Source organism: Phyllobates terribilis, unplaced genomic scaffold (assembly GCF_046119375.1).
Source record: "Phyllobates terribilis strain yellow unplaced genomic scaffold, ASM4611937v1 Scaffold_1__5_contigs__length_1240528914, whole genome shotgun sequence".
Classification (NCBI taxonomy): domain Eukaryota; kingdom Metazoa; phylum Chordata; class Amphibia; order Anura; family Dendrobatidae; genus Phyllobates; species Phyllobates terribilis.
In genome coordinates, this window is record NW_027362761.1 from 247395082 (window position 1) to 247410880 (window position 15799).

The window sequence follows — 15799 nt, forward strand, 5'->3', positions numbered from 1 at the left end:
TCCGTGCTGGAAAAAAAAGTCTGCATCCCTTAGAGCCGTGGATTGCGTTCTACATGCATTGGTCCAATAGTCTTTAGAACAAGGCCTGCTCCTCACAATTTCATTGTTTTTAAAAAAAATGGTAAATTATAAGGTTTTGGTTAAATGTTTATACTGTTAAGAGTACATTTTACAATAAGCTTTAATGTTAAATGTATTAGAAGCTAGTAAACATATGTTACCCATACAGCAAAGCAGGCACATTTTCAGTACTGTTAAAAGTATGTTATAAAGAAAATTAGTGATGTCATGATTGGGTTTTGGATCTACCTTCAGTGAGAAAGTTTGCCTTGGGCTTGAACAAGTGCGCTGAAGTCGGTTGAATGTCTGAGGTGAATATACGAAGGACAGCTGACAGGTGATCATCAGTGAGAGAGGCTCTGTATTTAGATTTGTTAAACTTCATTACTGAGAATGTTTGTTCACATATGTAGGTAGATCCAAAGAGAACGAACATCTTTTGAGCTGTCTCATGTTTGGAATGTTCTCCTCTTTGAGAGAAGAGTAAAAATCCTGCAGTGATGCTAACTAGTGATGGTCGAGCACTAAAATGCTCGGGTGCTCGATGCTCGGGTCGAGCAAATTGGAATGCTCGAGTGCTCGACCCGAGCAAAGAGCCCAATGTACAGTACAGACCAAAAGTTTGGACACACCTTCTCATTTAAAGATTTTTCTGTATTTTCATGACTATGAAAATTGTACATTCACACTGAAGGCATCAAAACTATGAATTAACACATGTGCAATTATATACTTAACAAACAAGTGTGAAACAACTGAGAATATGTCTTATATTCTAGGTTCTTCAAAGTAGCCACCTTTTGCTTTGATGACTGCTTTGCACATGACGCGCCCCTGGGCCTGTGTCGCGCTGCGTTGCGCACGCGGGAGCTTACCCGGAGCCGGATCTCTTGAGGGTTGTAGTCTCGTGGCGGTGATCCGGTCCGTGCCCAGGGAGTCAGACTAAGTGGCGCTGTATTAGCGGTAGATGTTGGACGACTACGCCACCCGTTGAGTACAGCTAAGGAGCTGCTGCTGCAGGGCAGACCGCTGAGGCCGGTGGTAGGATTGTGCAGCGTGATAGTATAACCCCCAACGGGAGGGGTATGGCCTCAGGGCAGCCGACGTGGATGATGGGGGTAGCAGGAACCACTCGGAGACGGTACGGTGTAGTTCAGGGTCTTTACTGGTGACAAAGATAGACCCTCCCGGAGTACTGGCTAGCGATTGGGGCCTGGTCAGTCCTTGAGCAGATGGGATCTCCCCTGGCCAGGCGGAGTTGTAGGCCTCCCAAACTAACGATACTCTTCCGGCTACCTTGCTAGAGGCGGGTATAAGTAGCCCACGTCCCTGAGTGTACCGTGTGGTGCTCACCCGTATGGCCGGTGACTCGGGGCCTTCTCGTAGCTTCCGCTCCACGACGGCGGTGCTGGTCCCACGCGTGTGACCGTGCCTTCGGGTTTCTGGGCCAGAGGACCTGCAATCCCCTGCCGGTCGGTTTCTGCTGCTGGATAGGAGTTAGTCCCCACAGCCTCGGACTCCGGGTCCGGTGATAACTTCTCAGTCAGGGCGAGCTCTGCAGCTGCCAGCCCCTGACTCCTTGTAGCACTGCTCCCACAGAGCTCCTGATGTTCTTTTCCTATATCTGCTTCTCTGTCTCTACTTCTTCTCTACTCCCCAACCCTGCCTCAGCCCTAGGTTTATATAGGGGAAGTTCTTCCCCTCCCAGGACTGGGCAGGAGGTGTGGCATGCATAGGATCCCTGACCAAGAGACCTCCCACCTGCTCTCAGACATAACATTGCTGTTACTGTGGAAACCAGACCCCTGGGGTGCCACACACACTCTTGGCATTCTCTTGATGAGCTTCAAGAGGTAGTCACCGGAAATGGTCTTCCAACAATCTTGAAGGAGTTCCCAGAGATGCTTAGCACTTGTTGGCCCTTTTGCCTTCACTCTGCGGTCCAGCTCACCCCAAACCATCTCGATTGGGTTCAGGTCTGGTGACTGGAGCCAGGTCATCTGGCGTAGCACCCCATCACTCTCTGTCTTGGTCAAATAGCCCTTACACAGCCTGGAGGTGTGTTTGGGGTCATTGTTCTGTTGAAAAATAAATGATGGTCCAACTAAATGCAAACCGGATGGAATAGCATGCCGCTACAAGATGCTGTGGTAGCCATGCTGGTTCAGTATGCCTTCAATTTTGAATAAATCCCCAACAGTGTCACCAGCAAAGCACCCCCACACCATCACACCTCCTCCTCCATGCTTCACGGTGGGAACCAGGCATGTAGAGTCCATCCGTTCACCTTTTCTGCGTTGCACAAAGACACGGTGGTTGGAACCAAAGATCTCAAATTTGGACTCATCAGACCAAAGCACAGATTTCCACTGGTCTAATGTCCATTCCTTGTGTTCTTTAGCCCAAACAAGTCTCTTCTGCTTGTTGCTTGTCCTTAGCAGTGGTTTCCTAGCAGCTATTTTACCATGAAGGCCGGCTGCACAAAGTCTCCTCTTAACAGTTGTTGTAGAGATGTGTCTGCTGCTAGAACTCTGTGTGGCATTGACCTGGTCTCTAATCTGAGCTGCTGTTAACCTGCGATTTCTGAGGCTGGTGACTCGGATAAACTTATCCTCAGAAGCAGAGGTGACTCTTGGTCTTCCTTTCCTGGGGCGGTACTCATGTGAACCAGTTTCTTTGTAGCGCTTGATGGTTTTTGCAACTGCACTTGGGGACACTTTCAAAGTTTGCCCAATTTTTCGGACTGACTGACCTTCATTTCTTAAAGTAATGATGGCCACATTTTTCTTTACTTAGCTGCTTTTTTCTTGCCATAATACAAATTCAAACAGTCTATTCAGTAGGACTATCAGCTGTGTATCCACCAGATTTCTGCACAACACAACTGATGGTCTCAGCCCCATTTATAAGGCAAGAAATCCCACTTATTAAACCTGACAGGGCACACCTGTGAAGTGAAAACCATTTCCGGTGACTACCTCTTGAAGCTCATCAAGAGAATGCCAAGAGTGTGCAAAGCAGTCATCAAAACAAAAGGTGGCTACTTTGAAGAACCTAGAATATAAGACATATTTTCAGTTGTTTCACACTTTTTTGTTAAGTATATAATTACACATGTGTTAATTCATAGTTGTGGTGCTTTCAGTGTGAATGGACAATTTTCAAAGTCATGAAAATACAGAAAAATCTTTAAATGAGAAGGTGTGTCCAAACTTTTGGTCTGTACTGTAAGTCTATGGGAAACTCGAGCATTTGTCCAGCGGCTCCCCCCCGGCGGTCTGTAGAGGGAGTAAAAATTGCCCAAATCGATGGGAACAGTGCTCAAAAGACATGGAGACAGTGTGGGGAAGACCCCTGGAAGCATTTCTGACTCCCAGGTCACTACTATCAACAATGTTGTCAGAACTATTACGCCACTTTTACGGACTCACAATAAAACATACAAAAACGAAACCAACATGGATTTTCCAGGGAAATATGTTAAGGAACATCCTTTCCAGGGTAATGACTTATATAGAAGGCAAAATAAATATATAAAAACAAAAATGCTCCTCCACACCTTGGGCTATGTTCACACGTAGCGTTTTTGATGCATTTTTGCACTTTTGCATTGCTGTCAACAAAGACAAATGCATTCACTAGAAAATGTCATTTTAACATTTTACAACCTTATCTGGCCATGTGGTGTGTGAAACATCATCAGACACATCCTGTTTCATTTATGATGGAGCGACTCTGAAAGTCACAAAGCCTATTTTTATGGGGCCATCAGGCGGTCCTTACTGTTCTTAAAGGGCCAGCAGTCGTCCCTTACTATTGTTAGAGAGTCATCATTTGTTGTTCCCATTATTAACGAGTGGGTTTCCGATACTGTTATTGCGTATGCAGTGACTGCAAGGGCTGCCAAAAATTTGGAGGCACTCCAATGCCCCTTGGAAGAAACGTAGACGTCAGAGAGCCTCCTAAAAACAATGTTCCCATTATTAGGAAGTGGGTTTCCCATAGTGTTCGAAAATGCAGTGAATGCAAAAGCTGACAAAAATTTGGAGGAACTCCAATGCCCCTTGCAAGACACGTAGAGGAGGTGATATGGTTTACATGGTGGTGAATGATCTGGTGATGGAAGATGAGGAGAAGGAGGAGGACAACAGCAAATAGACAAAATCAGGGAGCGTATACCCATGTGTGGGTGTGAAGAGGTGCATGGGAATACACCTCCCCAAAACACTGGATTTGAGTTTATTTTACGCTGCTATCATTCGGTGGTGTTGAGAAGTCTGGCCCAATAATGCCCTTGTTCATTTTTATAAGAGTCAGCCTGTCAGCATTTTCAGTTGACAGGCGAATACACCTATCGGTTATAATTCCACCGGTGGCACTAAAAACCCGCTCTGATAAAACGCTAGCGGCAGGGAAGGCCAGGACCTCCAAGGCGTAGAGAGCCAGTTCATTCCACGTGTCCAGCTTGGATAACCAGTAACTATAAGGCACAGAGGAATCACGGAGGACGTTGGTACGGTCAGCAAGGTACTCCCTCACCATCTTCCCAAACTTTGCACTCCTTGTGAGAGTACCCCGTGCCTCAGGGCCTGTAAGATGGGAGGGTCTGAGAAAACTGTCCCAGAACTTTGACAGTGTTCCCCTGCCTCTGCTGGATTGGAGTTGTGTCTCTCTTGCTTGTACTCCTTGGTTGTCCAACGAACTGTGACCTCTTCCGCCAGCGTTTTGAGATGGGAATTTTTTTAATAACTCCGCAACAAGGGTCTTCTGGTCCTGCCCCATTTTAATAGACCTGTCCACCTCAGGAATAAAAGATAGAAAGTTCTCCTTGTAGCGTGGGTCTAGAAGTGTCACTAACCAGTAATGACTGTAACTCAAAATTTGGAGAACGCGAGAGTCATGCCAAAGGCAGCGTAACATAAACTCAGCCATGCACGCCAGAATGCTAACAGGCAACACTTCCGTGTCCTCACCAAGAGGATGACTGACCATGCTCTCCTCCTCCTCCTCCCTGTGCTCAGGCCATCCACGCTGAACAGACGGTATGACAGTTGTGCAGGTAGTACCATCTGAATACTAGCTCCTCCTCCTCTTCCTCATTGTCACCCAATCCACGTTGGGTTGAGATGAGGCTGGGCTGTGTGTAATCACCCTATATGGTTGTCCTCTTTGATTGTGAGCAGAGAGCGTTTCAGAAGACAGAGAAGTGGGATGGTGAAGCTAATTATGGTGTCATCGTTGCTCACCATCTTGGTGGAGTCCTCAAAGTTTTGGAGGATGGTACATATGTCTGACATCCATGTCCACTCCTGAGGTCTTATGTGTGGAGTCTGAACTGAATACCGACGGCCTTGTTGATGCTGGTAGTCAACAACTGCCCTCTTCTGCTCACAAATCCTTCCCAACATCTGCAATGTAGACTTCCAATGCGTGGGGACATCTCACACCAGTCGGTGAGCCGGAAGCTGCAAACACTGCTGAAACACGGCAAGGGCGGCGGAAGCTGTAGGTGACTTTCTAAAATGGGCACACAGGTGGCGTACCTTGACAAGCAGATCCGGCAGCTCCGGTAGGTTTTGAGAAACCACGAGGTTAAGCACATGGGCCAGGCATGGTACGTGTGTGAGCTCGCCTCGCCTTAGAACCGCGACCAGGTTCCGGCCATTGTCACACACGACCATGCCTGGCTGTAGGTTCAGCGGTGTCAGCCACAGATCTGCCTGCTCTTTCTGAGCTGTCCACAATTCTTCAGCGGTGTGCGGTTTGTCACCTAAGCATATTAGCTTCAGCACAGCCCGTTGCCGCATAGCCGAAGCAGTGCTCCAGTGCTTCCAGCTTGCGACTGATGTGGTCAGTTCGGAGATGGATGCTGAAGAGGAGGAGGAGGTGCAGGAGCTGTAGAATGTGGGGGTGATTGACCTAGGGCCCGCAATCCTCTGCGTCGGGAGGACTTGTTCCGTCCCAAGGTCCGACTGGGTCCCGGCTTCCACTATGTTAACCCAGTGTGCCATCAGCAAGGTGTACCGTCTCTGCCCACAAGCACTTGTCCACGTGTCCACCGTGGTCACCGGAAATGGTCTTCCAACAATCTTGAAGGAGTTCCCAGAGATGCTTAGCACTTGTTGGCCCTTTTGCCTTCACTCTGCGGTCCAGCTCACCCCAAACCATCTCGATTGGGTTCAGGTCTGGTGACTGTGGAGGTCAGGTCATCTGGCGTAGCACCCCATCACTCTCCTTCTTGGTCAAATAGCCCTTACACTAATGCCAGAAGCCTCACCAACAAAATGGAGGAATTAGAATTAATTTTGTTGGAAAATAATTATGACATGGTAGGGATATCTGAGACGTGGCTGGGCGAGCGCCATGACTGGGCAGTTAATTTACAGGGCTATAGTCTGTTCAGAAATGACCGTACAAACAAGCGAGGGGGGGGGGGGTGTTTATATGTAAAATCATCCTTAAAACCTGTCTTGCGGGAGGATATATGTGAATCTAATGAAAATGTAGAGTCCCTTTGGGTGGAGATAAGGGGAGGGGGAAAAAATAATAAAATACTGATAGAAGTTTGTTATAAGTCTCCAAAAATAATGGAAGTAGCGGAGAATATCCTCGTAAAGCAAATAGATGAAGCAGCGACTCAAGGAGAAGTCATTATTATGGGAGACTTCAACTACCCTGAAATACATTGGGGGACAGAAACATGTAGTTCAAGCAAAGGAAATAGGTTTTTGACTACTATGAGAGACAATTACCTTTCACAACTGGTTCAGGACCCAACAAGAAGGGGGGCACTGCTAGACCTAATATTAACCAATAGGCCAGACCGCATATCAAATATACGAGTTGGGGGTCACTTGGGTAATAGTGATCACAAAATAATACGTTTTCATGTAACCTTTAATAAGATGTGTAGTAGAGGGGTTACAAGGACACTAAACTTCAGGAAGGCAAATTTCCAACGGTTAAGAGATGATCTTAGTGCAATAAACTGGGACGATATCCTGAGACATAAAACTACACAAAGCAAATGGGAGACATTTATTAACATCCTGAATAGGACCTGTGAACAATATATACCCTATGGGAATAAACATGCTAGAAATAGGAGGAAACCACTATGGCTAAATAGAGCTGTAAGGGGCGCAATAAGTGACAAAAAGAAAGCATTTAGAGAACTAAAGCAAGTAGGTAGTGATGAGGCATTAAATAAATATAGAAAATTAACTAAATTATGTAAAAACCAAATCAAGGCAGCAAAGATTGAAGAAGAGAGAATCATTGCTAGAGAAAGTAAAAATAACCCCAAAATATTCTTTAACTACATAAATAGTAAAAAATAAATAGTAAAAAACTAAAAAATGATAGTGTTGGCCCCCTTAAAAATAGTCTGGGTGAAATGGTGGTTGAGGATGAGGAAAAAGCCAATATGCTAAATGATTTTTTTTCAACCGTATTTACACAAGAAAATCGCATGACAGAAAACATGATTAGTGATAACAAAAATTCTCCAGTAAATGTCACTTGCTTAACCCAGCAGGAAGTACGGCGGCGTCTAAAAATCACTAAAGTTGACAAATCCCCGGGCCCGGATGGGATACACCTGCGAGTACTGCAGGAATTAAGTAACGTCATAGATAGACCATTATTTTTAATCTTTAAAGATTCCATAATAACAGGGTCTGTACCACAGGACTGGCGTATAGCAAATGTGGTGCCAATATTCAAAAAGGGGACAAAAACTGAACTTGGAAATTATAGGCCGGTAAGCTTAACCTCTACTGTGGGTAAAATCCTGGAGGGTTTCCTAAGAGATGCTATACTAGAGTATCTGAAGAAGAATAACCTCATGACCCAATATCAACATGGGTTTACGAGGGACCGTTCCTGTCAAACTAATCTGATCAGTTTTTATGAGGAGGCAAGTTCTGGACTGGACCAAGGAAATGAAGTGGATGTTGTGTATATGGACTTTTCAAAAGCTTTTGATACGGTTCCACACAAAAGGTTGATACATAAAATGAGAACAATGGGGATAGGGGAAAATATATGTATGTGGGTTAAGAATTGGCTCAGTGATAGGAAACAAAGGGTGGTTATTAATGGAAAACACTCAGACTGGGTCTCAGTTAACAGTGGGGAACAACAGGGGTCAGTATTGGGCCCCCTTCTTTTTAACATATTTATTAATGACCTTGTAGGGGGCATACAGAGTAATATTTCAATATTTGCAGATGACACTAAACTCTGCAGGGTAATCAATACAGAGGAGGACAGTTTTATATTACAGGAGGATCTATGTAAACTAGAAGCTTGGGCTGATAAATGGCAAATGAGCTTTAATGGGGATAAATGTAAGGTAATGCACTTGGGCAGAGGAAATAAAATGTATAATTATATGCTTAATTGTAAAACACTGGGCAAAACTGTAACTGAAAAAGACCTGGGTGTATTGGTGGACGACAAGCTCACATTTAGTGGCCAGTGTCAGGCTGCTGCTGCAAAGGCAAATAAAATAATGGGATGCATTAAAAGAGGCATAGATGCTCATGAGGAGAACATAATTTTACCTCTATACAAGTCATTAGTGCGACCACACTTAGAATACTGTGTACAGTTCTGGTCTCCGGTATATAAGAAAGACATAGCTGAACTAGAGCGGGTGCAGAGAAGAGCGACCAAGGTTATTAGAGGACTGGGGGGTCTGCAATACCAAGACAGGTTATTACACTTGGGGTTATTTACTGTGGAAAAAAGAAGGCTTAGGGGTGATCTTATTACTATGTACAAGTATATGAGGGGACAGTACAAAGACCTTTCTACTGATCTTTTTACTCTGAGGCCTGAGACTGGGACAAGGGGGCATCTTCTACGTCTGGAGGAAAGAAGGTTTAAACATAATCACAGACGGGGATTCTTTACTGTAAGAGCAGTGAGACTATGGAACTCTCTGCCGCATGATGTTGTAATGAGTGATTCACTGTTAAAATTTAAGAAGGGCATGGATGCCTTTCTTGAAAAGTATAATATTACAGGTTATAAATACTAGATTCCTTGATAGGGCATTGATCCAGGGAACTAGTCTGATTGTCGTATGGAGTCGGGAAGGAATTTTTTTCCCCAATGTGGAGCTTAGTGTTTGCCACATGTTTTTTTTTTGCCTTCCTCTGGATCAACAAGTTAGGCTATGGGTTGGACTAGATGGACTTAGTCTTCCTTCAACCTTAAAAAACTATGTTACTATGTTACATAGCCTGGTGGTGTGTTTGGGGTCATTGTCCTGTTGAAAAATACATGATGGTCCAACTAAACGTAAACCGGATGGAATAGCATGCCGCTGCAAGATGCTGTGGTAGCCATGCTGGTTCAGTATGCCTTCAATTTTGAATAAATCCCCAACAGTGTCACCAGCAAAGCACCCCCACACCATCACACCTCCTCCTCCATGCTTCACGGTGGGAATCAGGCATGTAGAGTCCATCCGTTCACCTTTTCTGCATCGCACAAAGACACGGTGGTTGGAACCAAAGATCTCAAATTAAGACTCATCAGACCAAAGCACAGATTTCCACTGGTCTAATGTCCATTCCTTGTGTTCTTTAGCCCAAACAAGTCTCTTCTGCTTGTTGCTTGTCCTTAGCAGTGGTTTTCTAGCAGCTATTTTACCATGAAGGCCTGCTGCACAAAGTCTCCTCTTAACAGTTGTTGAAGAGATGTGTCTGCTGCTAGAACTCTGTGTGGCATTGACCTGGTCTCTAGTCTGAGCTGCTGTTAACCTGCGATTTCTGAGGCTGGTGACTTGGATAAACTTATCCTCAGAAGCAGAGGTGACTCTTGGTCTTCCTTTCCTGGGGCGGTTCTCATATGAGCCAGTTTCTTTGTAGCGCTTCATGGTTTTTGCAACTGCCCTTGGGGACACTTTCAAAGTTTGCCCAATTTTTCGGACTGACTGACCTTCATTTCTTAAAGTAATGATGGCTACTCGTTTTTCTTTACTTAGCTGCTTTTTTCTTGCCATAATACAAATTCTAACAGTCTATTCAGTAGGACTATCAGCTGTGTATCCACCAGACTTCTGCACAACACAACTGATGGTCCCAGCCCCATTTATAAGGCAAGAAATCCCACTTATTTAACCTGACATGGCACACCTGTAAAGTGAAAACCATTTCCGGTGACTACCTCTTGAAGCTCATCAACAGAATGCCAAGAGTGTGCAAAGCAGTCATCAAAGCAAAAGGTGGCTACTTTGAAGAACCTAGAATATAAGACATATTTTCAGTTGTTTCACACTTTTTTGTTAAGTATATAATTCCGCATGTGTTAATTCATAGTTTTGATGCCTTCAATGTGAATGTACAATTTTCAAAGTCATGAAAATACAGAAAAATCTTTAAATGAGAAAGTGTGTCCAAACTTTTGGTCTGTACTGTATATTTATACATGTAAATGAGATCCCCTCTGAGACGTCTTTTTTCCATGCTAAACAAGCTCAACTTTTTCAACCTCTCATCATATGAGAGGCCTTCCATCCCTTGTAATAATCTGGTTGCCCGCCTATGAACTGACTCTAACTTCTGAATATCCTTTGTAAAATGTGGAGCCCAAAATTGGATCCCATACTCTAGATGTGGCCTCACCAGTGATTTATAGAGGGGTAACAGTACGTTGGGATAGCGGGGTTTTATTTCTCTTTTTATACACCTTAACATCTTGTTTGCTTTTGCAGCTGCTGCCTGACTTTTTTTTTTTTAACCGGTTCAGGACCGCCCACTGTACATAAACGTCGGCGCTGCCTGGGCTCTGTGCAGCGCCGATGTTTAAAAACGGTGGGTGGTCCCGCAGCCCTCAGGACCCCCAGGGTCCTGCAAGCGCTGCGGTTCCGGTGCAGAGCGATAGCTCTGACAGGGGACATCATTGGGATCTGATTGGATCAGGTCCCAATGATGTTAACCCTTTCCTATCTTCTATATGCCGCGATCTATAGTGATTGCGGCATATAGAAGATAGTGAGAGGAGAGGGAGTCGTCAACTGACCTCTCTGACGGCCCCCTGATGCCTTCCAGGACCTGCCGTTGTTATGGCAGCTGGAGGTCACATGACCGCCTCCAGATCTGCCATATATGGTGTCCTGCTAGGCTCAGCCTGCAGCAGAACTCTAGCAGGAGACAGACAGTGTAAAAGTGTCAGCAAAGATCTCATCCAATGCAATACATGTCTATTACATTGGATGAGATCAGTGATTAAAAAAATAAAAATTAATGTCCCATACAGGACTAAGTAAAAATGTAAAAAAAAAGTCAAAAATTTTTTTTCAAACTGTTAAAAAAAAATCACAAAATAAATAAAAATAAATAAATAAAATATTAAACCAATAAATCCGTATATTTATGCAAAAACAAAAAAAGTACACATATTTGGTATCGCCGCGTCCGAAACAACCTGATCTATAAAACTGTCACACTAATTAACTCCTTCTGTGCACACCGTATTAAAAATAAATAAAAAACGGAGCAAAAAAACATGCTTTTTCATCATATCGCCAAACAAAAAGTGGCAAAAAATGCAATCAAAAAGCAAAATGGAAATAAAAATGGTACCACTGAAAACGTCATTATGTTCCGCAAAAAAAAAGCCGCCATACAGCTCCATCAGCCGAAAAATAAAAAAGTTATAGCTCTCAGAATAAAGCGATGCAAAAAAATATTTTTTCTATAAAATGTTTTTATTGTGTAAAAGTGCCAAAACATAAAAAAATATACAGTTAGTGTAGTATCGCTGTAAACGTACTGACCCAAAGAATAATGCTGCCTTATCACTTTTACCACACGCAGAACGGCATAAAAAAAACCTCAAAAAACAATTCCTGAATTGCTGTTTTTTGTTAATTTTACCTCCCAAAAAACGAAATAGAAAGCAATCAAAATATGTCACGTACCCAAAAATGGTATCAATAAAAATGTCAACTTGTCCCGCAAAAAACAAGCTGTCACATGACTCTGTCGGCCGAAATATGGAAAAATTATAGCTCTCAAAATATGGCGATGCAAAAACTAGATTTTGCAAAAATAAGCGTCTCTTAGTGTGTGACAGCTGTCAATCATAAAAACCCGATATAAATCTGGTATCTCTGTAATCGCACCGACCCGAAGAATAAAGTAATCTCATCACTTATACCGCACAAGGTACGGCGTAAAAAATAAATAAAACCAATTCTTCACCTGCTACTGATTTGTTTATTATGTCTCCCAAAGATTGCAGTAAGGCTCTGCTCACATTTATCCTGCGCTCTGCGCTGAGCACTTACACCAGAGTTTCCGTGTAAATCTCTGAAATACGTGATTCAGACGGAACCCATCACGGAAGATTCCCTGTAATGAGGCAGATATAGACCACTGTGGATGCCTTCTGGCCTGTGATCCCACGGTGTCAGTTTTTTTAGGCGTGCATAAAAGTGCGGTTGGCCACAATTTTGTGCACTTCTGAAAAAAAGGACACCGCTAAACAGAGGCCAGACGGAGTCCAGAGTAACTCTGCTGCCTCATTACAGTGAATGGATCCCACAGGGGTTTCATCTGAATTACATCACTAGGAAATTTAGATGGAAACCCCGATGTAAGTGCTCAGCCTCGAGCGCCGGATAAATGTTACGTAAAATGTTCCCAATAAAAGCTTCAACTCAGTCCTCAAAAAAAGGTAGTCCCCACTCAGGTCCGTCATCTGTTAAAAATATTCCAAGTTACTGGTAGCAGAAAGGCTCTGGAAAAGCGAAATGGCCCTTGCCCCCCAAAAGAAATTCAGAAAATATTGTGCTCCCAAATCCAAATGCCTATTCTTTAATAATTTGTTCTCCAATTGTCAAATAGCGCTCCGTCCCTCCCAGATCTCGCCGTATGGCTAAGCGGTACGATACAGCCACATATGGGGTATTGCCACTTTTAGAAGAAATTGAGTGACACATTTCGGCACCATCTTTACCCATTGCCCTGTGTGAAAATGTAAAATCTGAGGGTAAAACATTTTTTTATGGTAAAAATATAATCATGTTTTCTTCACTGCCCAATGGTATAAATTAAAAAATTAAAAAATACTCACTACTTCCCTAGATGAATTCCTTGAGAGGTGTAGTTTACAAAATGGGGTCACTTGTGGGGGTTTCTGCTGTTTCGGCATGTCAGCGACTCTTCAAATGTGACATGGTGTCTGCAACCTATCCCAGCCAACATAGCGCTCCTTTCTCTTCCGAACCCTGCCGTACACCAAAGCAGTGGTTTTCCCCCACATATGGGGTATCGGCGTACTCAGGAGAAATTGCACAACAAATTTCATGGTGCAATTTCTCCTGTTATCCTTATGATAATGCAAAATTAGGGAATGAAAAACATTTTTGTGGGAAAAATGTGAAAATTTTATTTTTACGGCTCAATATTATAAACTTCTGTGAAGCACCTGGGGGTGCAAGGTGCTCACCACACATCTAGATAAGTTCCCTAAGGGGTCTAGTTTCCAAAATGGTGTCACTTGTGGGGGGTTTCCACTGTTTAGGCACATCAGGGGCTCCCCAAATGCGACATGGCGTCTGCTAATTATTTAAACTAATTTTACATTCAAAAAGTCAAATGGCGCTCCTTCCCTTCCGAACCCTGCAGTGTACCCAAATAGTGGTTTTCCCCCACATGGGGTATCAGCGCGCTCATGAGAAATTGCACTACAAATTCTATAGTCCATTTTTTCCTGTTACCCTTGTGAAAATAAAAAAATTGGGTCTAAAGTAACATTTTTGTGAAAAAAAGTTAAATGTTCATTGTTTTCTTCCACATTCCAAAAATTCCTGTGAAACACCTGAAGGGTTAATAAACTTTTTGAATGTGGTTTTGAGCACCTTGAGTGGTGCAATTTTTAGAATGGTGTCACTTTTGGGTATTTTCTGTCATAAAGGCCCCTCAAAGTCACTTCAAATAAGATGTGGTCCCTAAAAAAATGTTTTTGTAAATTTTGTTGGAAAAATGAGAAATCGCTGGTCAACTTTTAACCCTTATAGCTTCCTAACAAAAAAAAATTTTGGTTCCAAAATTGTGCTGATGTAAAGTAGACATGTGGGAAATGTTATGTATTAACTATTTTGTGTGACATATCTCTCTGATTTAAGGGTATGAAAATTCAAAGTTTGAAAATTGCTAAATTTTCAAAATTTTTGCCAAATTTCCGATTTTTTCACAAAGAAACACAAGTGATATCGAAGAAATTTTACCACTATCATAAAGTACAATAAGTCACGAAAAAACAATCTCAGAATCAGGGGGATCCGTTGAAGCGTTCCAGAGTAATTACTTCATAAAATGACAGTGGTCAGAATTGAAAAAATTGGCCTGGTCACGAAGGCAAAAACAGGCTCTGGTGCGAAGTGGTTAAACCATAACTTTTTATTTAGCAATAGAACGTCAAATATTACAGCATAATAACAATAAAATCATTGAAATTCAACATTACATAGTATTCAGTATAATTCTTTGGTCATCTTGTTTACAATAATACGATATAACCGCTTGATAAAACGTTATTGGGGATTAGGGAGGAAATAGGGTGGTGACAATAAATCTATTAAAAATTATATTCTGTATGTGATATTTCAAAATTATATAATAACAGTGTTCAAACAAAAAACAGACAAATGTTTCATTTTTTGAGATATTGCAATATTTTGTTATTATATAAAGCTATTATTTTACTGATAAGCAATTTTCATTAATCAATGCAGTGACTGCCGCTAATGGAGGGCATTTAGGGTTCTTCCAATAGCTCTCTATTTTAACTATTGTTGCAATGATAATATGTAGAATCACTGTACGTATTTCATAGGGGAATATATCCAACTCAATGGCATGTAAAGCTTGTTCTTTAGTTATGATTATTGGAATACTGCAGATTTGAGATATTAAATGGTTCATGGTGTCCCATAGAAGTCTAACGCTATTGCAGTTCCACCATATGTGCAGCAATTTTGCTCTGGTGTCTCCGCATCGCCAACATAAAATACCATTTATATAGTGATTTCCTCACATTCTCCAGGTGTTTTGTAGATTTAGATTGATTTCCAATAGCTGAGAAGGACATTTGCTGTTGTAAATGTACATTTTAGGTCTTTTTCCCATTTTTTAAAATATGTAGTAAGAGAAGGCAGTGTATTTTCAAGCATATAGTTATAGTTTAATGATAATGGTTTAATCTGCAATACAATATAGAGTACAGCTTGGAAGAATATGTATAAACATATGATTCCTCCATTCTGTTTTGCAGATACTTATAGAAGTCTTTATGGGGTATATTATTTTTAATTCTAAATGAAGAAATGGAGTTTAATATCTCCTTTTCATGCAAATTTCCAATTGATGTAATGTCCAAAAGTTTCCAATTTTTAAGTTTAAGGCCTGGAATGCATTCCTCTAAAATTTCTATAGGCGCTTTAGAGAACGCAATTTGTTTAGAACCCATTTTGTTAGACAATACACTCCATACCTCCAAGGCTGCATCTACCGTTGGCGATATACCTATTTTTTTTTTTGGTGGGGAGGTTCAAGATGTTGCATGAATAAAATAAAAATGGGATAATGGAAGTTCCTTTTTAAAGGGGTTGTCCAAATCAATAAGTCTGCAGTCACTCTAGACTTATGAATCCCCCCACCGCACACAGGGTGCACTGCGGGGATTCATCGATTTCTGACCCGGGACCGGAAAATACATA